Here is a 24,007-nt window from a genome sequence, read left to right as displayed (position 1 = left end):
GAAAAGCAGCAGGTAAACTACATACACAAACAGCTCTCGTTGTTCACCTTGAATGATCACTTCGACGGAACTAGCTGTAGCTAGTAGACGCAAGTTGTACAGAAAACTAAGCACAAACTGCATCCGAATCCAATCAGAAAGGCTTTGTACAGATGTGGCGGCTGCGCCAGTGCTGGTTCCTGCTAGGGATCAAAGTTCTTGGGACATCTATTTGCTGCTCGGTTGCATCTCTAAAAGGTGATGACGTCAGCCCAACAGGCTGGCTGGATGTAATCTGCAGTTTCATAGAGGTCGTCCTCCTCTGAGCAATTGTTGTTTCAATGAACTCTTTATGTTCAGCCATGCCATCAAGAAGCTCCAGCAGGTTCCTAGCAGCCGCCTGAGTTTCTTCTTCAACTTTATGTGTTGCATCTTGGAGCCTCTTCTCCGATATCTATCAAATCAAATTTCGTTTGAATTGTCTTACTCTAATGTGCTAAACTTATAAAGGAATGTGTTTTAAGTATTAACAAAACAAAAGGTCAGAAGTACCTTAAAAAAATCATCTGCCCGCTTTTCAAGAGAAATCAAACTATTCTTCTTTTGCTCCAACTCATCTTTCATTTGTCCAGCTTCAGATGTGAATCTTGAGTCATCATTTATAATTTCACGATCCAGTGAATTCAAACGAGCAACCATCTAGGGAGTGTTCGGCTGCTGCGGCTGGCTGGCCCTAGGTGTCGACTTTATTATTTTGCAATAATTATTCTGTAAGAATCCAGACAAACTTGAGCTGTATGGTAAAAGTCAGGCCAAGCACTTGTGCATATCGATAATTGTTTAGACTCTAGAATCACCATGAAAAGAGAGTGGGACAAGAAATTCATTAACACCCCAAAAAAGATGCAAACCGGAATAATAAATCAATTGAATGCTCCTACATAGGGGGGAAAGAATCTAATTTCAAATATTTGACAACTGTTCCAACACTTGACTCTGATCGGCATATTCATTGTTTTATTGCGGCTCTAAATTCGATATTGTTTTCCAGATACTTGCAACTCCACATACATAGAAGTCCTAAACTCAGATGAAGGTTGGAGGGCATCCACGTACTCCTCCATTCCAAATTATAGTTCACTTCGGCGTTGTCTTATATCAAACTTCTCCAACTATGAACGAGTTTTTAGAAAAATATGTTAACATCTACAAATTCAAATAAAGACACAAAGACATTTCATGGAAAATGTAATTAAACAAATCTCATGTTGCAGAGCTATAAACTTGGTCAAAGTTAGAGAAGTTTGATTTAGTAGCTCTCAAGTCTAATCACAACATATACCAGTATAATCCATGACATAAATCCAAAATCCGATTTATTAACAGCACAAATTAACTTTCATTAATCGAAGGCATTCTTCATGCTAACTTCACCATAAGTTTCATGCGTAAATATAAAATGAGATAAAAGGAGGGTCGAACATCTGCCTAAAACAGATGATTGCATTATGCCCACTGTCTAGCTTCTCTAATCAAAAGGCATAGCATTAGAAAAGCAATAGATTAGATAACCCTCAAGTCAAATCACAACACATCAAAGTATAATCCATGACCTAAAATCCAAACTGCAATTTCCAATAACGGCGCCAATTAATCATTATTAGTCGAATTCAAATACTTGGGCCTTTTTGCCACAAATTTGATGTGCGAATATGCCCAGGGCACAGCCTATTTAGAAAAAAGCACTACTCTTCCTGATTTTAATAAATATCAGCTCAAAAAGGCTTGATTACTGGTTAATCCAGCTAATAAATTACTAAAAGGACCAGCAGTAAAGCTTTATCAAGTTGAACCAACTGACTCTAGAAACTACATCAACATCTGACAAATTGTCTTATTGATATATCATCACAATATCACTAGAAAACATTGATCACCTAAAATGTGTAGCTCAAGTAACCAATTTTTATTTTTTTAAAAAAAACTGGGAACTCTAGCAATTCCCTGGTGATGTTTTTAATAGTCTGGTCGTACCCATTAAACATATACAGTAAATTGTAGCACAGCTCTTTCCAAAAATGTGATGGGTTCTGTCAGGTTCATAAACCCGGGGTCCCTCATGGACCGGCTTTCCAGCAAAGGCTTGGCGCAGCAGATGACGTCGCGAACAACGCGCAACTCCTGGGCCGGCCCAAAACTACCTGAACGACAGGCCAGAAGAGCGATCTGCCTCTCCGACCGGAAGGCCTGGCCAAGGAGGAACAACGCTCGCTTCCGACTTCGGCCCGCCTCTCCGACCAGAAGGTCTCGCTTCCGACTCCGGCCCGTCTCTCCGACCAGAAGGCCTGGCCAAACGCCGCTTGTGACTCCGACCCGCGTCTTCGACCGAGGATGCACCGAACCTCTGCTTACAGCTCTTCTCCGACTGGCGCAGTCGGAGCCGACTGGGACCAACCGACCAGGGACGCCCGCTTGGTGAGGATCAGGAAACGGGCGAAGCAAGTAAAGCAGGACGCTCAAGTCAACAGCAATACTAAGGACCGTACCATGTACACCTGCAGGACAATACCAACAGGGCATGGCAGAAGGGCAACCTGCAACCTTCCAGGCATGTCAGAACCCCAACAGTGTTGAGGGCGCCGACATTTACCCTACAGTGTTGTGGGCGCCATCAATTCCCATAACAGGCAAACACGGTAAGGCCTCCCACATGCATCTGGGCATCCACAGTGTTGTGGGCGTTGGCATTTACCGTACCTGGTGACCACGGTGAAAACCTCCCACATGCGTCTGACATCAACAGTACTATGGGCGCCTACAATTATCTTATACCCGACAGCTTGGGCAATAAGACTTAGTAGCATACGTACTCTCTCTCTCTCGCTTGTAAGGCCGTCCCCTTCGTCTATAAAAGGGGATACGCTCTCTCCCAAACAAGGACGACTCTCGATCGATTGGAGACTCACATCGATTCACCCTCTGCTAGCTTTAGACACTCTAAAGCTATATAGAGCGCACGCTCGAACACTTAGCATATAGCGGAGCTCCTGTCACTCTCGGTCCTTCAGACCAGAGTCCGATCGGACCTCTTGCACCCCCCAACTTACTCCCTTCCATTTGTAACCCCACAACAAACTCCGAGCACCTGGGCTCAGGAATTGTGGGGGTATTAACCCCTATACCCTTACGGCTAAACTTGGGCTGGCCCGGATCGACGGGTCCAGTCTACCCGAAAGACGACGTGCGGCCCAGCTAACCTGATTGGAGTCCCGCACAAGGAATCAAGACGGATTTGGCGATCAAGCAGGATCCTGGTCAGTTAGAATAGGAATCCTTATCTGGCCACATATGGCAATTGTAACTGACTAGGATTAGTTTCCAGATCTGTAACCCTGCTCCCCGGACTATATAAGGCGGGTAGGGGACCCCTCTAAAAATCATCATCTATTGACATACAGCAATACAAATCAGACGCAGGACGTAGGTATTACGCCTTCTTGGCGGCCGAACCTGGATAAAACCTCGTGTCCGTCTTGCGTCACCGTCTTATTTGGGGCTTGCGCACCTGTCTGCCGATAATCTACTACCTTGGGCATACCCCTAGGTAGACTGCCGACCTTATTTCGTCGACAGTGGCACGCCAGGTAGGGGGTGTGCGTACTGCTCTCCAAGCAAACAAGATGGTCATCATCTCCGGCTCCATGGCTACGCCCAACGGCCTCACGTTCACCGTCGGCCAGATCACCTGGACCACCGGTTCTGACGACCCCGTCGCCGTGACCACGGAGGAGGCATGGAATCAGCCCGCGCCGACTACTACTTCACCTGCGTCGACTACGGCTCCGACCACGGTGAACACAGCTCCGATCACGACGAACGCGGCTTCGACCACGACGAACACGGCTCCGACCACGGTGAACGCGGCTCCGACCACGATGGATCTGGCTTCGACCATGGTACATCTGGCTCCGACCACACCTATAGCCACGCCGACAACCCGTCATCCGCTTCCCCGCTACAGGGGGAAGCAGATCGACAACACCAACCTGCTCGACTCCATCGATCGGGTCAGCATCAAACTCGCTGAAACCCTAGCTCTGGTAAGTACGATTCAAAGCCAACCTAATGAGCAGGGGATCGTGCCCCACAACAGATCTACCCGACCAGCACGGACCAGTCGTCCTACACGATTTGGAATAGATCTCGTGGTCGTATCTACTCCTGAGGGGCGCTTCGCTCGTCGCCAGCCAGCCTTTGCGACGGGTCTCCGATCCGACGAGTACGAAGCCCCGATGGAGAACCACCAGGTCCAGCCCTACGGCCTGCAAAACGCTGCTGCCAGCTACGCGTACAACCTACAACACCGCTCGGATCTGTGTCCTATACACCGATCTCGGCCGAAGCCATGCAACCTCGTCAACATGGTTCGAATTGAAGATTATCAAGAAGGATCCGTCCACACAGTCCGAGAGGGCGACTTCGGCTCCCCATCCGGCACTGCATCCAACGCATCTGTTCACATCGAGCTTCAGCGTCACGAAGATGAAGGCGTCGAATACGATCTGGATCTACCAGACCACGCCCCGGGTTTCCCCCAATTTCCGTCTTTCCCGCCAAGACGAGGGGATTTGGTCCATGTTGTCAGCAACGACGAGCCGCCGGCAGTTGGCGAAACAAAGCAAGAAAAGACCGCACGCGAAGCACGCAATATTGACCGGTTTAATCGCCGACAAATCAAAGCTAAAGCAGACCAGGAGGCACGACGCATAAGGGTCCAGCCACGTGACCTCAATAATGCTTTCGACAGGGTGGGGGACAAACAAGTCTTCAAGACCCCAAGCGCCAATGTAGCCGTCGCCATGGCGACAATGCAGTGGCTGCCCAACACTCCTGAGACCCAAGCAGTCCGTGACGACATACAAGCTTATCTGACAGCTGCTATGGCTCAGACCGCAGAGATGAATCAAGCCCGGGCTCCATCCATTTCCGTCGAATCAAGCCACAGCCGCCAATACTCAAGTCGCTCACAGCCACTCAACCAACGTGGCTCGCGCAACAATGACCCATTAGATAACCGTCATGGTGGAAACGGTGGTCATGATGGTGGTCGGGACGACAACCGCCGCCGGGAGGATAACCGCCACGACGTTCGAGGTGACAACCGCCGAGATAACCGCGACAACCGCCGTGATAACTACGGTCGTAGAGCTAATCCAGATGGCAATCGAGATCGCCGCGATGGCAATAACGATCTCCGCCATTACCTCGGTGGACGCGATCTACGCGCTCGCATCAACCAGAGAGCCGATGATCGAGCATCCTATGAAAGCCACCGCCTTATGGAGTATGATACCACCCACGGCCCGCCGGGCCTGAAGCAGTTCACTCCACACCTTCGCCAAGTCATATGGCCTAAGAATTTCAAGCTCGAGAAACTTCAGAAGTACGACGGCAAGGAAAACCCCGAATTATGGGTCATGCTCTACGAAACTACGTGCCGATCAGCCATGGCTGACGAGCACGTCATGTCTAACTACTTCCCAGTCGTTGTTGGTCATGCAGGTCACCAATGGCTGGTTAGCCTGCCAGCGAACTATTTTGATTCTTGGTAGGAGCTCAAGCAGGCCTTCATCGACAATTTCATCGCTACTTGTGAACAACCCGGCAACAAGTACGATCTGCAACGAATCCGAGATCAGAAAGACAAACCACTGCACGAGTACGTTCGGCGTTTCTCAGAGATGCGCATCAAGGTCCCATCAATCTCCGACAATAAAGCAATCAAGGCTTTCGTCACTGGCCTCCGCTTCCACGATGCCCTAAGAGACAAGCTCCTTCGGAAGAGACCTAAATCAGTCACAGCGCTCCTGGCCACCGCTAAGAAATATACGGACGCTGACGACGCTAAAAAGATAATTGTTGAAGAAGCAGCAAGGGTTCCACGCTCCGATCACCCTCCACACCGCGACAATTACCGCGGCAGTCGTGGTCGGAACGACAATTTTGACCGCCGCAACCAGCGCAACGACTCCCGCGACCACCGTGACCAACGTAATCAACGGCGCAACCACCATGACGATTATAGGAGCAAGCGTGCTCAGGAAGATGATGGCGAGGTCAATATCGTGAAAAAGGGCGGCGGACGTCGTAACTACGAGGACGACTACGCCAAAGCATTGAAGGGGCCCTACCAGCTCCATCCTAAGTCGAACCACACCATGGAGAATTGCCGCATCCTCAAGACTATCTACACGCGTCAACAGGCTCCGGATACGTCAGACAAGCCTAACGACACAGGGGAACAGCGCAACGACGACAACGACAACGATGATGCAGACCCTCGTCATAAATACGTCAAGCCAACTGATCGCGTGCACACCATCATCGGCGGTAAGGTGTCCATTGAGACCAAACGAGAATGCAAGCTGCTCGCCCACGCCTGTTTGAACGTGGCAAATACCGACAACCTTCTCACCGATCCACGGCTTCCTCTATGGTCTCACCATGAAATCTACTTTAGCAGGAAGGACCAATGGGCCGCCATACCTGAGCCAGGGCATTTTCCCCTGGTCCTCGATCCTTGTATAAACAAGGTCCAATTCAACAGGGTACTGATCGACGGCGGTAGCTCCATTGATATACTATTCAAGAACAGCCTGCCCGCTCTGAAAATAGCCCAGGCGGACCTGAAGCCATACGAGGCACAGTTCTGGGGCGTTCTCCCCGAACAGAGCTCTACACCTCTCGGGCAGATCACGCTACCTGTGCAATTTGGGACTCCGGACCACTTCCGCACCGACTACATCAACTTCGTGGTCACTGACTTCGACGGCACCTACCATGCTATTCTTGGTCAACCGTCTCTCACCAAGTTCATGGCCATACCTCATTACAGGTATCTGGTGCTCAAGATGCCTACCGAGAAAGGAGTTTTAACCCTTAGGGGCAACGTATACGCAGCTTATACCTGCGAGGACGACAGCTTCAAAATAGCAGAGGCCCACGACCTCTCCATTCGCATGGCCGAGACCACGCTCAATGCTAAGAAGACCTCAGCCGACCACCTGGAGATCCTAGAGCTCGAGGCTCCGCGCAAGAACATCAGGTCCAAAGAGCACAAGACGATCCAGCTGGTCGATGGCGATCCTAGCAAAACGGCCCTCATCGGGGTCAGCCTGGATCCCAAATAGGAAGACGCGCTCGTCAGGTTCTTGAGGAGCAACGTGGATGTGTTTGCATGGAAACCTTCCGACATGCCCGGTGTACCTCGGAACTTGATTGAGCACTCCTTAAATGTCAACAGCAAGGCCAAACCAATCAAGCAGAAGCTACGACGGTTCGCTCATGACAAAAAGGAGGCAATTAGGGTAGAAGTCACACGGCTTTTAGCAGCCGGATTTATCAAAGAAGTGTATCATCCGGAATGGTTAGCCAACCCGGTTCTTGTACGCAAAAAGAATAATGAATGGAGAATGTGCGTTGATTACACTGATCTCAACAAACACTGCCCTAAGGACCCCTTCGGTTTACCTCGCATAGACGAGGTCATAGACTCAACCGTCAGTTGCGAGCTGCTTTCCTTTCTCGATTGCTACTCTGGTTATCACCAGATCGCTCTCAAAAAGGACGACCAGATCAAGACATCTTTCATCACGCCTTTTGGCGCCTACTGCTACACGACTATGTCGTTTGGGCTCAAAAATGCCGGGGCTACCTACCAACGCGCTATACAGGCCTGCCTCAACGATGAGATAAAAGATGGTCTCGTCGAGGCCTATGTGGACGATGTAGTTGTCAAAACCAAGGAAGCACGTACCCTTGTTGACAACCTGGAACGCACCTTTGCAGCCCTCAATACGTTCCAATGGAAATTAAACCCAAAGAAGTGTATCTTTGGCGTTCCTTCCGGCATACTGCTCGGCAACGTCGTCAGTTATGATGGCATACGCCCTAACCCAGAGAAAGTCAAAGCTGTCTTAGACATGAAGCCTCCAAAAAAGGTGAAACATGTTCAGAAGCTTACCGGATGCATGGCCGCTTTAAGCCGCTTCATATCAAGATTAGGAGAAAAAGGGCTACCGTTCTTCAAACTGCTCAAAGCTTCCGAGAAGTTCGAGTGGTCAGAGGAAGCAGACGCTGCCTTTACGCAACTAAAACAATATCTCACATCACCCCCGGTACTTACTGCTCCCAGAGAAGACGAAACTCTCCTACTTTACATTGCGGCAACCGATCGGGTGGTCTCCACTACAATGGTGGTCGAGCGCGATGAGCCAGGCCACGCCTATAAGGTACAACGGCCAATTTATTTCATTAGTGAGGTACTCAATGAATCCAAGACCAGGTACCCTCAGATCCAAGAACTGCTCTATGCCATACTGATAACATCCCGAAAGTTGAGACATTACTTCGACGGATATCGTGTGGTGGTCATGACCGAGTATCCTTTGGGCGACATCATTCGCAATAAGGACGCGAACGGGCGCATCGTCAAATGGGCAATGGAGCTATGCCCCTTTTCCTTGGAATTTGCAAGCCGTACTACAATCAAGTCTCAAGCACTCACCGATTTCATCGTCGAGTGGACAGACTTAAGTACGCCTGCCCCTCCGGGATCCAACGAATATTGGACGATGTACTTCTATGGTTCTCTCAACATTGACGGTGCGGGAGCAGGAGTCCTTTTCGTGTCACCATCCAAGGAGCAGCTCCGGTACGTCCTCAGGATTTATTTCCCAGCATCTAATAACGCCGCCGAGTATGAAGCATGCCTGCATGGTTTACGCATTGCGGTTGAGCTTGGTGTTAAACGTCTCTATGTCTACGGAGACTCGGCTCTGGTCATCAACCAACTCAACAAGGACTGGGATACGACCAACGAAAAGATGGACGCATACTGCAAATCGATAAGAAAGCTGGAAGGCAGGTTCTATGGCATCGAATACATGCACGTGGTCCAGGACAAGAACCAGGCATCAGATGCGTTATCAAAGTTAGGATCATCCCGAGCCAAAATCCCACATGGCGTATTCGTCCAAGACCTGTTCATGCCCTCCATTGAAGATGAAAAGCCTACGGTCGACAATGCTCTAGACCAGCAATTAGTGGCTATGGTTCCAGCACCGAGCACAACCGAGCCATTACCGGCCACTCATGAGCTAGACTGGAGAACACCTTTCATCAAGTACTTAACAGATGGTAGTGGTTATACTGATCGAATAGAAAATGAGCGCCTGATGCGTCGCAGTAAGCAGTATATGCTCGTCAATGGCAAGTTATGGCACAAAAACGCAAAGGAGGAAATCTTGATGAAGTGTATAACCCAGGAGGAAGGCGAGCATCTCCTAGACCAAATCCACTCTGGCTCCTGCGGCAACCACGCGGCCTCAAGAACACTAGTCAGTAAGGCTTTCCGAGCAGGGTTCTATTGGCCGTCAGCAGTAGCCGACATGGAGAAGCTAGTCCGCCGCTGTGAGGGTTGTCAGTTCTTCGCCAAGAGAGTCCATGTACCAACACATGAGATCCAGACGATCCCAGCCTCCTGGCCCTTCGCATGCTGGGGACTGGACATGATCGGGCCTTTCAGACCGGCTCCTGGGAAATTTACATGCGTCTTCGTGCTAATTGACAAATTTTCTAAGTGGATAGAATACATGCCTCTAGTACAGGCATCCTCAGAGAAGGCTGTCACGTTCCTCGACCAGGTCATCCACCGTTTCGGCGTACCCAACAGCATCATTACTGATCTGGGTACTCAGTTCACCAAGAATGCTTTTTGGGACTTCTGCGATGAAAGGAGCATAGTAGTAAAATATGTCTCGGTGGCGCACCCTAGAGCTAATAGACAAGTCGAGCGGGCAAATGGCATGATCTTGGACGCACTAAAGAAGAGGATGTTTAGAGAAAACGGCAAAGCTCCCGGAAGATGGCTCAAGGAGTTACCAGTCGTGGTCTAGGGCCTCCGAACTCAACCCAGTCGCAGCACCGGCGTCTCACCATACTTTATGGTTTACGGCGCTGAGGCAGTCCTCCCACCAGATATAGCTTTCAGATCAGCACGGGTAGAGAACTTCGACGAGGGCAAGGCCAATGAAATATGAGAGCTAGAAGTAAACAACGCAGAGGAGAAAAGGCTCGATTCTTGTGTACGCACGGCCAAATACCTTGCTGTTTTGTGCAGGTACTACAACAAGAACGTTAAAGAGCGTTTCTTCGTGGTCGGGGACTTAGTCCTGAAGTGGAAGACAAACCAGGCTGGTGTCCACAAACTCGCAACCCCATGGGAAGGACCCTTCATGATCAAGGAAGTCACACGACCAACGTCTTACAGCCAGTACAAGCCGACCACCACTCCTTCTACGGTTTTCGGAGCAGGCCCTGTCTCCGGTTCCCCCCAACACGTGCACGGGATCCGCTCTCTACGTTACGGGTGATCGGCAGGTGCCCCCTGGTTTGACTTGTCCGCGTCCACGTGTGCACAGGTCACGATACCTCACACTCCGACTACATGCCAAACTAGGTCCGCACAAACTCTTTGGGATGATGTGTCGAGCAAAGCGGTACAACTAAACAGAATGTTAACACGTTCTCACTTAGTTACACCAACAAAAAGTTTCAAGCTTAAGTACGTTTTGTACAAAGCAAACAAGCTTATAATGATATACAGTTACGTTATTACAAACTTTCCTGAATAGGGTCAAGTTTACAATAACACAACTATGTCCTCCTTCTACAGCTCTAAGCCTATTACATTAGCTGGTCGGGGAGCATGGCATTTACTGCTCGTCGCCTCTGATACCCTACTCAAGCCTCGGGGACTCTTGCGCTAGTCGAGCTGAAGGGGATGGCCCCGCCGGTGCCTGGCTGGTCGAGACCACAGGCTTCGTTGGTTGGCTTGCAGCTGATGGCATTTCCAGCTGACTTGTCAATGGCATCCCCTGTACAGGTGCTGTCCCACCTCCACACAGGTTAATATCGCCAATTATCTTTGACGACAAGTCCCGCTGGGCCGTTCGAAGCTCTTCTACCTTGTCTGGGTCTACCTCCTTTGGGTACCCAGTCTCCAGGCGCTTGAGATCGATTAGGGGGTAGTGGGCACGCACCATGCTTAGTACATGGGCACCCGTGTACTCACCCGCCTCCTTCACGAACTCTTGGAACCATCCCCAAGCTTGTCTGCATCTCTCGACCAGTCCCAGCTGGGGCGCCCTTAGCTCTTCATCTGTGAGCGCCGGGTCGATAAGGTCGAGGACGGGCATAATGCCAGTGGCCATCTCTTGGCACCGCTTGCTCCACGTGTCCCGCTCCTCGGTGGCCTTGAGGCATCGTGCTTTCTAGTCGTCGCGCTCTTTGATCATGGCCTCTAGGTGCCTCTTAGCATTGACTTTCAATACTGAACGCAGTACAAGACACCAAATGTGATGACACGACAAGGCAAGGAGGGTGGTAGAATGAGAAAGGTGATCTGGAATACTTACTTTTCAGGTCATCCTTCATTCTGGTGGTGTGGTCTTGGAGTTCAGACTGGTTGCGTACCAGTTTCTCATTGTCCTCCTTTAGGCGACCACATTCTGCGGTCACACGGCTATTTTCCCCTTGGAGGCGGGTCACTTCAGCTTCTAAACCTGCATTACAGCCGTCACTGCCAAGAACACAATAATACAAGTCCTGCACTTGCTATGATAGGGTGAAAACTTACTTGTTTTCTCCCGCTCTTTGTTATTGAGCTGGCCGACCAGGTTTTGGTGTTGTGCTTCTCGGTTTGTCCTCTCCTGGTCGGCGGCTTCAAGTTGGCGCCGCAAGCGTTCCACTTCGGCCGCCAGCTCCTTATTGGTCGCCATGATTCCTTCAATCTGGTCGAAGCACCTTTTTCGGTATTTTGCAGTTTTCATCAAGTCCTGCATATAGATAAGCTAAGTCAGACAATTCGACTACACAACAGGGTCAAGAACTCAAGTCAAATATACCTGGACTTCTGTCACCAGACGCTTGGCCGCCCGTTCGACTCTTAGGGTCTCTTCGACCTCTGGGATCTCTTCGTGCATGACCCATTCGTCGTTTCGATAGCGTGACACATATACATGTTGTCACCTATCTTGAGGACGACCCAGGACCTCTTCTATTTCTTCCTCTTCAGCCTCCTGTTCAGGAGGCGGCGCTGGTCTGGAGTCTGCAAACTTCACGACCACCAGGGCTTTTCCACGAGCCATCGCGTCGACAAGAACGTCGTGGGCCACTTCTGGCTACTGCTCCTCGGCTAGATCCGGCTCCCTTGGTGCCAGGGTATCTGCCTTGGCAGAGTTCGTGCTCAGAGCACTTGTACTCTGCTCGGCTGTCTTGTCGACCAGCTGCTCGGGGACCGGCGTCTGGTCGTCCGCCTGCTGAGGTACAGGTGGAGTGCCTACTATAGGCTCCTTCACGGCTAGTTGCCGGGTAGTTTGTCTCGCCATTGCTGGCGAAGAGGTGCCGCACCCGGCTAACTGGTCGGGGTTCTCGGTGGATGCCGATCTAATATATCAGAGACAATTTCAGAAGATAATGGTATCCAATATAAATTACAAGCTTACATAAAAAATATAGATACTTACAGCTTCGATTTGCGGAATGATGTGGCAAAGGAGCGTCTTCTCGACCGCCCCTGCTCCGCGTGCTCGGCAGGTTCCACCGGGTCTTTTCCCACCTCCGGTATAGGCGTCGGGGTTTGACGCTCGACGTTTCCCTCGCTTGTCCCCTGTGTTGCAGTGGTCGGTGATGCGACCATTGCTGGCACGGAGGCGCCATCCTGCTCCGACGATCCCATTTGCCTTCTCCTCTTTCGAGGGACAAGCCGGATGACATCCGCATCCTCCGCTTCGTCGTCCGATAGGGGGAAGATGGCTTAGCATCGTTTGCTGGCCGCCGGACGCTTCCCAGCGGCCCTGGTCGATGCGTCCTCCACAGTCTCGAGGGCCACCCAGTGGATGTCGTCAGTCCTGGTGCTGGTCTAGGCTGCTGGGCCGGTAGTTTGCGGCCAATCTACAATGGGGGGAGGCAACACGAACACTGCTGCCCGATCACGACCATTCCACTGAGGCACAAAGCGGGGACAACAGTCAATTTATGGTTACAACGTGACTCTACAATTAAAAGGAGGCATCATTTACCTTTGGGGGAGGTCGAGCCAGCTTGAAGGCGTGCTCGATGTCGTTCAACCTAACGTAGTTGGGATCGGCCAGGTTGAAGAGCTCCCCAATCCTGGCCTTGATTTCCATCTTGTTGAGCGGCTCCTTCCTGGTCCTTGTCGGATCGGAACTCCCCTGGTACTCGAAGCCTGGATGAACCCTCTTCTAGCAGGGCTGGATCCTTCGGCTGATGAAGTTTCCGACCACACTTGGGCCATCTAGTTTCCCCCATGGGATCATCCCGAGCAGTTCGGCAATCTGCTCCAGGTTCTCGGGCTTCTCTGTCCAGCTATTCTTCTTCTCTGGAATCAGTCCCACATCACACAGGGTGATGGTGTTCGGCTCTTCACGGATGTAGAACCACTTCTTGTACCACTCATCCAGCGAGGTGTTCCAGGGGCAGTGCAAGTATTGTGCTTTCATGTCGTCGCACAGATTCAGGTAGACGCCTCTTGCTATCTTCGAGCCACCGCTCCCTTTCTTCCGAAGACAGAACAGGTGGCGAAAGAGGTCGAAATGGGGCTGGAAGCCACCATAAGACTCGTAGAGATGGATGAAGGTGGAGATAAGGAGAATCAAGTTGGGATGCAGATTGCAAACCCTAATCTCGTAGTACAAGCAGAGACCCTGAAGGAAAGGGTGCACTGGAATCCCGAAACCCCGTTTGAAGAAATCTTCGAAAATCACAATCTCACCTGGTTGTGGATCGGGGAAGCTCTCTCCTTCCAGCGCACGCCATCCCGCGAGTGCCTTGTTGTGGAGCACTCCCATGGCGACGAGGTCCTCGATGGTCTGCTCATTGCTCCGCGATTTCCACCATTCCTTCGCCATGACCCCGCCTTTCTTCTGGGCGTCTCTCTTCGCCATTAGTCCATCCTTGCTAAGGGGGTGGATGCGGGATGGCGAGGGGATTGGTGATGATTTTTGGAAGAATAGGGTTCGGCTAGAGGAAGAAGAAGGTTGCGGCGGTGGATGGCAGTGGGGAACGGTATGAGTAACTTACCAGATCTACATTATATAAAGCAAAGAGTCCCGTCGTTTCGTTCGCCCGAGAATATTGGGAGTCGTGCGCACGCGCCGCAGACGGTTGTTCACACAACCTCGAAATCTACGCCAATAAACGTGCTCCTTCGTTACCAGTGTACGCGCCTCTTCGTTGATAGTGTAAGAGGGCCCACACTGACACACCTCAACATAGGTGTCAACCGACTGTTTGCCAGAAAAGAGTAAGAAGACAGAATGGCGTACTATACCCATTTGCTTTTTTGACCAGACGTGTTAGACTGGACTTGGCAGAGAATAGAGACAAATAAATACAAAAAATAATTGTCTACACAGCGCACGCGATCGTGGATTTGCCCCGACCATTTTTGTGCTCGGGGACTGCCCAGACCACTTTTGTGCTTCGAGACTACCCAGACCACTTTCGTGCTCGGTGACTACTCCGACCACGGTGACTACTCCGACCATAGTGACTGCTCCGACCACTACCCTGCCCGGGGACTGCTGCGACCATTACCGTACTCAGGAACTGTTATGACCACTGCTGTGTTCGGGGACTCTCCCGACCACTTCTTGGAGTTTTGCTCTCCTCGGCCACATGTCATGTGTACTCACATACAATTGAGAGACATTTCTTTAGACCTTGCTACAAGGCTCAAACCTCGCCTTCCAACAAGCTCGGGGACTACATCGGTACGATGCACCTGCTGGTGCATCTCGTATCGCCTGTACAACGATTGGGTTCTCAACTTAACTGGGAATTCTTTTTAGACCCTGGCACCACGTGCCTACGTCACCTACTACCAGGCTCGAGGACTAAGTGGGCACACTTCACCTTGCGGTGAATGTGTTTGTTTTTCGACCCCTACGCTTCTGATGTTCAAGGACGATATGCTTCAAGACCACTTATATTTCTTTTCAGAAATACAAGTGGGCACACTTCTCAGGACAGAAATCTTTTTCTTTTTTCTTAAGAGCACCATATATTCTTGGGACAACCTACCTCTCCGGTGATGACGATGGTCAGAGGCGTCAAGTACTCAAGCCTTACTTGTCGGAGAAGGTTAAAATGGCGTGTCGCAGCATAATACATGATGCTCGGGGACTAGCTGTGGGGGTATTAACCCCTATACCCTTACGGCTAAACTTGGGCTGGCCCGGATCGACGGGTCCAGTCCACCCGAAAGACGACGTGCGGCCCAGCTAACCTGATTGGAGTCCCGCACAAGGAATCAAGACGGATTTGGCGATCAAGCAGGATCCTGGTCGGTTAGAATAGGAATCCTTATCTGGCCACATATGGCAATTGTAACTGACTAGGATTAGTTTCCAGATCTGTAACCCTGCTCCCCGGACTATATAAGGCGGGCAGGGGACCCCTCTAAAAATCATCATCTATTGACATACAGCAATACAAATCAGACGCAGGACGTAGGTATTACGCCTTCTTGGCGGCCGAACCTAGATAAAACCTCGTGTCCGTCTTGCGTCACCGTCTTGTTTGGGGCTTGCGCACCTGTCTGCCGATAATCTACTACCTTGGGCATACCCCTAGGTAGACTGCCGACCTTATTTCGTCGACAGGAATAAAGTCACCGACTGACTCAAACTGGATGTAGGGCATGTTGCCTGAACCAGTATAAACTCTGTGTCATTGAGTGCTAGGCCACATCCGATCACAACGTACGGCAAAACTACAAATATTTACGTGTTGGTCACTTTTTGCACCAACAGGTTCTATTATTTGGCCAATAGTGCAAAGTAATTTCAGAATAAGCATAACAAATAAAAGAGAAAGGACAAAATAATCAGATCACATTTACTCTGCAGGCTATAAAATGTAATTTAGGGCTTGGAAAGATGGACTGACCTCGTCATTGTTTGCGTAGAGACTGGAAATATTATTCCTTTCCTCCTCTAGAACCTTAACATTTCCATGCAGCTGCTTCTGTAGATCATTTAGGTTTTCAAGATTTGAGAGACAACTCCTCTTGTTCTCCTCAACATGAGCCACAAGTGCAGGTTTTAGTACTGTTTTGTAACCAGTACCAAGCATCTCAGCAGGAGAAGATCCTTTTGAATTTATCATGTACTGAAAATCAACAGTAGGTTTCAACCTGAAAAGTGGCCCAGAAGTTTAAAAATGAGTACATAATACAAACAGAACTAACAAAAGGAGCTAGTAGAGCAGATACAAACAACAGAACCACAGTTAAAAAAATAACATTTCAACCTTTGTTTGCCTTTCTGTTTAGTAAACAGTAAACACAACAACAGCAAACAGAACATGATGTCAGCTGGCTATTCAAAGGCCCCAAAAGTTTAGTGAAATGTTTTTTTCCCCAAAAAATTCTTGGAAACTAATCGTTGGACTTCACAATCGAATTTTCAGCGTAAAAAATTACAGTATTCACCGTTTGGCACATATTCCAGCAAGTTCAATTTATTCGTCTAGCAAAATTATCCTATCACTCATGTCCATATCCAGTCGGCATTATTCAATTTGTTGAGGTCTTAAGGACCAGGCATTAAATATTTTTAAGAAAATATATAATAGAATAACATAGTTTGTACATAAATTACTTTTCACATTGTGCATTGACTTTCTTTACAATGGTTTTCATTTTAAGTTCTTTGTGGTTCTCTGATTTATATACCATTCATGGTGATGAGAAAAAACATCAAAATAGATCAACACCAAAGTCATAAGGCCAAGCTGATTAATCTTTCATGCATTTGATATTTTGTTGATTGCAGATAGATAGTAGCACTGTAAATTGAAACCAATCGAAACTCAAGGATAACTGAAAAATCAGGCATTCAAATGTGTAATAAAACCACTCATGAAATTTCAGATCCATAAATACAAGTGAACGATAACAACCTAACCTACACTAATTTATATAAGTCATACAGAACTACAATGAGCACAAATAAAGGGGCATGCCAACAACAGGAGTAACAATGTAAACTATGATGAGCACAAATAGAACCGAAACAAAACATATCTGAAACAAAAAAAAAACAATTAAGAAAATTAATTAATTTTTAGAACCACAACTATATAAGGCCTAAAGATCTATACAGAGCAAAATGATTTGAGCATGGCACTTGACTACAAAAATATTCAAATGAATGATTATATATAGTTTTCTTTATCAGAACAGAAAGGTTTATTTTTACCAAAACAAAGGAATCAACAATCAATAGGTAAATAAGAATGGTATGGTTAGCATTGGTTCCTAGGTGTAGCTACAGACAATTTCTATTAGAATGGAGAGAAATAAAATTAAGAAAATATAGGAGATGCTGCAACACGTTCGTACTTTTTGAGGGCCTGGTTGCACTGCTCAGCAAGCTTCTCAAGCTCCTCAAGCTTGGTAACCAGCTTAGCTTCAACTTCCCAGACCTTATCCTCCAGTGCGGTTTTCCCCTTCTCGGCGTTGGCAATATCATCTTCAATCGCCTGCATCTCCGTACGCATTCTATCCATACCCCTCGCATTCACCGGCTGAGCATCCACTTGTTTCAATAGATCCTGAACTTCAGCAGCAGAGCGCTGGGTGTCCAATACTTTTGCCTCCAACTCTTTCTCCAAATTCCCCAACGTCTGTTCCTTTTCGTTGATCTTAGTTTTCCAAGCATCCACCACGTACTGCCTCAAACTTGAGAATATCAGCACTGAAGGCTTCCTTCTCTGACTCCAGCGCTCCCCGCCGCGAGGGACCCGAGATGAGCTTATTCACCTCGGTCTCCAGTTCCTCGGCCTCCTTCTCCAGGGCACCAACTGTTGCAACGGACGCCTCACCAGCGTGGCCGGAGGAGGACGGACGAACGTGACGCCTGAGCGGCATCCGGAACGACGACGGCAGCGGGGGCGCCAGAGCGTGGCCGTGAGCGCTACCTACGCGACGGAGGAGAGGAGCCGCGTCCAGATTAGTGCCGCTCCTGCTAGAGCAAGCGGAGGACCGGGCGGCGGAGCCCGAGCAGATGTGACTGGCGGTATGCATCTCCCCCGGCCTCTTGTCTCGATTTCTCTCAATTTTCCAAACGATGAGTACATGCAGGCCTATACACATAGGCGCTAGCTAGATTTCCTCGATGTTATAGGACATGCACAGCCCGCCGCAAGAACCGGACAACAGGTGACCACGCAACACCTAAACTAATGCATCTACATTCTGATTATCTGAGATAACAAACCATGCACGTCCATCGACCACAGCTTGAAGCTCCACGATGCATGCATCCATGCAAATCTCCACCACATCGCTTCTGGGCTTTCGGCTCCTGGACCTAGACCATAACTCATGGGCGCGAGGCGTGAGCGGAGCGTCAATCGGGACTCGGGAGGTGAGGCGTCCACGATATGACAGCAAGCGCGAGCGGCGGAGACACATCTGTGCGTGCGCGCAGCCGGCGGTGGTGCTGCGGCGGGGACACAGCTGTGCGTACGCGCGCCCGGCGGTGGTGCTTCGGCAGCTAGCGAGCACCAGGAGCAGGAGGTCATCGTCGAGGACGTGGGGCTGCACTAATATATTTCATCCTTGGGCTAACCTCACCCAGTGAAGCTGACAGGTGGGTCCTAGATGCCACATGGTTGAAGCTAGCCAGCATGGATTGACACATAAGCAAAACCACCTTTCAATAACACCTAGGGTTTTTTTGTCCGGTTTTCTAAAGTTTAGGGTGCACGATACCTGGTTTTATAGTTAGAGGGTTACGTAGACCACCATGGATACCTCGTGGGTCGTATAGACTTTTTGCCAGAGGAAACAGAGAAGTCGCGTCCGCCCGTTAGCCTCGCGGCTCATGCGACGCGTCCTCCCAACTCCGACGAGCCCTCTCCCCACTCCGGCGAGCCCCCCTCCCCACTCCGACAAGCGATATCTTCGGAGGCCGGCCTCCCCACCTCCGGTGAACCCCCACCCCTCCCGGAGCGAGCAGCAACAGAGGGCGTGGGCTCCATCCCAGCAGAGGAAACAGGCCCCGGCGGATGCACTCCACTCTGCGACCTCCTGCTTGAGCTCCGGCAGCAGATGTGGTCGGATTCGAGCTCCGCCCTCCCTTTCGACCACGGATGCGAGCTCCGCCGTCCCCGTCGACTTTCTCCTCTCCATCCACGTGCAGGCTCCTGCCTCGGCGGACGGTGGCATCACCTGCTCTGAGCCCGATGGCGCCACCTGCTCCAAAGCCCGGTGGTGACATGGGCCCCTGTCCCAGCGGCTAGAGGCGGGCGCGGCACCTGCTTCGGCACCGGCGGCGGCGCGGGCCTTGCCCCCTCCCTACGGCGGCAGCGCGGCCCCTCCCACTCCCAACGGCAACGGCGCGGTCCATTCCAATGGCAACCTGGCCCCCTCCCGATGGTGCCATGGACGTGAGGTTGGAGAAGACGAGGGAGTGAGAGATTTACAAGTGGGGTTGGCTGACATGTGGAACATGCGGACAATTGCTTTTCCAAAAGCTACGGTTGTGCAACCAAAGGGCTTTGAGTTTTTTCAAAAGCACATTAGTCACAACAGCTTTTCAAAAGCCCAAAGCTCACAGTAGCTTTTCCAAAAACCACAACCCAACCAAATACACCCTAAACCTTATTCGCGTTTCAACTTTTGTGTAGGTACGCCAATCTATGGACGAACCGCACATGCCAGAAATATGAGATTAATCCCATTTTGCAACAGATGGAAGATCTCAGCCAGAGCTTCGAAGCTCTTGATTTGGTTTTCATTAGTCAGAAATGTAATAGATTAGCTCATGAGTGTGCTCGTCTAGTTTCTGTGACAACCTGGTGGAGGAGTGGCTTATAACCCCACCTGGTCTTAGGAATATCTTAGACGATGATTGTAATCTTGTTTATATATATGAAGCTCCGGTTTCCAAAAAAAAAAACTTTGTGTAGGTACACACATCTATCTATGGTACCTAACCAGTTTCAGTATCCGGCAGAAACAAAGATTCCGCAGACCCAGCATACCACTGTTCTTCTTTTGACTCACGGATTCCTGCCCGTTTCGATGGCGATCTTACGCATCAGTACACAACTCATGTCAACTCAACTCGTTTGAACACGCATCACCTTCAGGAACAAAAATGCCCCGTCTCAAAAAAAAAACGACCCTTTTGAACATGAAGAGATCGGACAAATATTAAAACAATGGCTATTGGCTATTATTGTTGTTTTACATCTACAAGCAACGAATCACGAATGAATCATCAGCGTCTAATGGAATGCATAGGCATGGCCATAAAAAATAGCAGCAGGTACAGGGGGGACTAAGCCTGTTTGCAAGGAAGTGCAACTAATGAATCGCCTTCGTCAAACTCCACGCGACAACACTACTAAAAAAATTTATAGCAACGGAATATTTTTTTCCGTAGAGGCGGCGGGTGACGGAGCTGTCTCCACAGTGGGCATGCTCGGGACCTACGAGACCAGCCGCCCCTACAAATGGCACAGTAGGGACGGCTGATGATATGAGCCGCCCCTACAAATGGATCGATTTGTACGGGCGGCTCACTCCCCAGCCGCCTCCAGTGTTGCGATTTGTAATAGCGGCTCAATCACCAGCCGCTCCCACCATTGAACATCATAAACAGTTATGAATTTTCTTTTTAATCTCTAGGTAAAATTTGTAATTGGTCCTTCTCCCTCATACTAACTCCAACCAGGATGATTGTTTTTCTAAAATTTTCTAAAATCATGCACTATTAAATTACTGTGTTGATTTGGTCATTCTTTTCGTTTGACAAAGTTTGAACAATTCAAAATTTTAAATTTAAAAAATTATAAGTTCTAACAAGATTTTGAAACACCAAATGATTTCAGCTAAAAATGTGATGAATATCAAAGATGTATAACTCATCAAGGTCTACAACTTTTATTTTGGTTATTTCTTCATCTAATAAAGTGATAGTAAGCATTGTTCATAAATCAATATATCTCTCATATGGTTCATGAAACTATGAGTGATATATGAATTTATGAACAATGTTTACTAACACTTTGTCAAATGAAGAAGTGACCAAAATTAAAGTTGTAGACAGTCATGAGTTCAACAACTTTTATGTTCACGACTTTTGTAGTTGAAATCATTTAAGGTTTTAAAATTTTGTTTGAAGTTGTCATTTATAGAAATTCAAATTTTGAAAAATTCAAATTTTGCCAAATGAAAAGATGACCAAAATAAAAGTTTTAGATAGTGATGTGTTCAACAACTTTTATATTCATCATCATTACAGCTGAAATCATTTAGTGGTTGAAAATCAGGTTTGAAGTTGTTATTTTCTGAAATTCAAAATTTGAATTGTTCAAAATTACTGACAAAGATAGATGACCAGACTAAAATGATAGAGCGTGATTTTAGAAAATTTTACAAAAAAAACCATCACATTTAGAGTTAATACGAGACAGAAAAACTAGTTACAAGTTTCAGCCACAGATTAAAAAGAGAAATCACACTTGTTAATCATTGATCATCACGAACAGTTATGATTTTTCTTTTTAATCTCTGGGTAAAATTTGTAACTAGTCTTTCTCCCTCATACTAACTCTAAATGTAATGATTTTTTTCTAAAATTTTCTAAAATCATGTCCTATCAAATTACTGTGTTGATTTGGTCATTCTTTTTGTTTGACAAAGTTTGAGTAATTCAAATTTAAAAAATGACAAGTTCTAACAAGATTTTAAAACATCAAATGATTTCAGCTGAAAAAGTGATGAATACCAAAGATGTATAACTCATCAAGATCTACAACTTTTATTTTCGTTATTTCTTCCTCTGACAAAGTGATAGTAAACATTATTCATAAATCAACATGTCTCTCGTATAGTTCATAAAACTATAAGTGATATATGAATTTGTGAACAATATTTACTAACACTTTGTCAGATTAAAAAGTGACCAAAAGAAAAATTATAGATAGTGATGAGTTCAACAACTTTTATGTTCACGACTTTTGTAGTTGAAATCATTTAAGGTTTCAAAATCTTATTTGAAGTTGTCATTTATTGAAATTCAAAATTTGAATTGTTCAAATTTTGTCAAATAAAAAGATGACCAAAATAAAAATTGTAGATAGTGATGTGTTCAACAACTTTTATGTTCATGACTTTCTTATTCGAAATTATTTAAGGTTTCAAAATCTTGTTTGAAGTTGCCATTTATTGAATTTCAAATTTTGAACTATTCAAATTTTGTCAAATGAAAAGATGATTAAAATAAAAGTTGTAGATAGTGATGTGTTCAACAACTTTTATGTTCATGACTTTCTTATTTGAAATCATTTAAGTTTTTAAAATCTTGTTTGAAGTTGCCATTTATTGAAATTCAAAATTTAAACTTTTCAAATTTTGTCAAATGAAAAGATGACCAAAATATAAGTTGTATATCTTGATGAGTTCTACAACTTTCATGTTTACAATATTTTCATTTTAAATCATTTTTTGTCTTAAAATTCAATTCGAAGTTCACAAATTAAAATTTTAAAATTTTTAAGTATATTTTTTTATTTTATAAAATAAAATGTATCATTATATATATATAAGCAAGTAATTTTTTTATGTGTACGGGAAAATGTAGCAAATTATTTTTATTACATTTATACATTTATATATACATTTACATATTTATAAAAATATGCAGAAGTAATATTTAAAAATATGTGAAAATATTTGTAGGGGCGGCTGAATCAGAAACCGCCTGGTCTTTAGAGCCGCCCCTACAAATGACTCTGAGTATATATTCTAGAGCACAGTCGCCCCCCTATCTCTCCCACCTAGGCAATCCTAGGTCACAACACACACGGACAATCTATCGAGCCACCGCTCCCTCTGCACCTCCTCTTCTGTTCGCTCTCTCCTACTCCCTCTCCGTAGCTCTCCCACTCGGTGGCCGGTGCTCTCTTCCTCATGGAGGAGCTCGATTCTACAAGAAAGAGCTCGATCTGGTGAGGAGGGTCTCGGATCCGGCGCGAGCCCAAGAGGTGGCCACGGGCGGGCTTGGGATGCTGAGGCGTGGGCTTGAGATGCGTCAATGGCGCAGGTCTGAGCAGCGGCAGCCGGCATAGGTCGGGATGCGGCAGCTGCAGTTTCCACGAGGGCCAAGGAGGTAGCAGCGACGTGGCTCGAAAGGCGCGCAGCCATGAGATGCGGCAGTGCTGCCGGTCCGGGATCTGGCAGTGGCGCCGGTTTGAGATGCGGCAGCAGCGCAGGCCCATCAAGAGGCGCTCAGGAAGGAGCTGGTTGTTCGATCTCTGAGGAGGACGAGGCCACGGCAGCGGCGGCCACCACTACCCACGACGACACGACTACCCATTTGTAGTAATTCTTATTGTTATATTTTCCCTCCAATCTAATATTTCTGAATTGGTCTCTCTTATTTCCTGAATTGATTACAATATTAAGTAGAATAGAAAGTTTTGTGAACAATAGTCATATCTGTAAGATGACGATTTTACAGACAGATATAAAGTATTCCATGAAACGAGTAGACTTGCATCTATTTTGTTTTCTGAATGGGCCTCTCATGATATATTTGTACCATTTAATTGTTTGAGCATTAATAAAGTGTAACTGGTTTGAGTCATTCTTTTCAGAAGGTTGTACTTCATTAGTCAAACTTTGATTTTAAATGAGCAATACATTATAGTCAGTAGTCACTGCATTTGCATAATTCAATTGCAGTTCCCACCACCATATGGCGCCCAGCCTGTCATGTATAATAGTCAACATGGAGCATCACCACAGGGTTACATACATCCTGCTGGGTTACATGCATCTTGCTAATAGTACATTTTATGCTTCTCTAAATTATTCTCTATTCTGAAGCTAAAAAATCTATGTTTGATAACTTATCTTTTTAGTTCC

The 24,007-nt window shown here is 47.5% G+C and overlaps 1 pseudogene; it reads right to left on the bottom strand.

The window, feature by feature from the left end:
- Positions 1-230: 230 nt before the first annotated feature.
- LOC136500070 (kinetochore protein NDC80 homolog) lies at positions 231-18,151 on the bottom strand (annotated as a pseudogene).
- Positions 18,152-24,007: the final 5,856 nt, after the last annotated feature.

The sequence above is a fragment of the Miscanthus floridulus genome, chromosome 13 (assembly GCF_019320115.1).
Source record: "Miscanthus floridulus cultivar M001 chromosome 13, ASM1932011v1, whole genome shotgun sequence".
Taxonomy (NCBI): Eukaryota; Viridiplantae; Streptophyta; class Magnoliopsida; order Poales; family Poaceae; genus Miscanthus; species Miscanthus floridulus.
The sequence above is the reverse complement of the archived record's forward strand: the minus strand, read 5'-3'. Positions and strand labels throughout refer to the sequence as shown.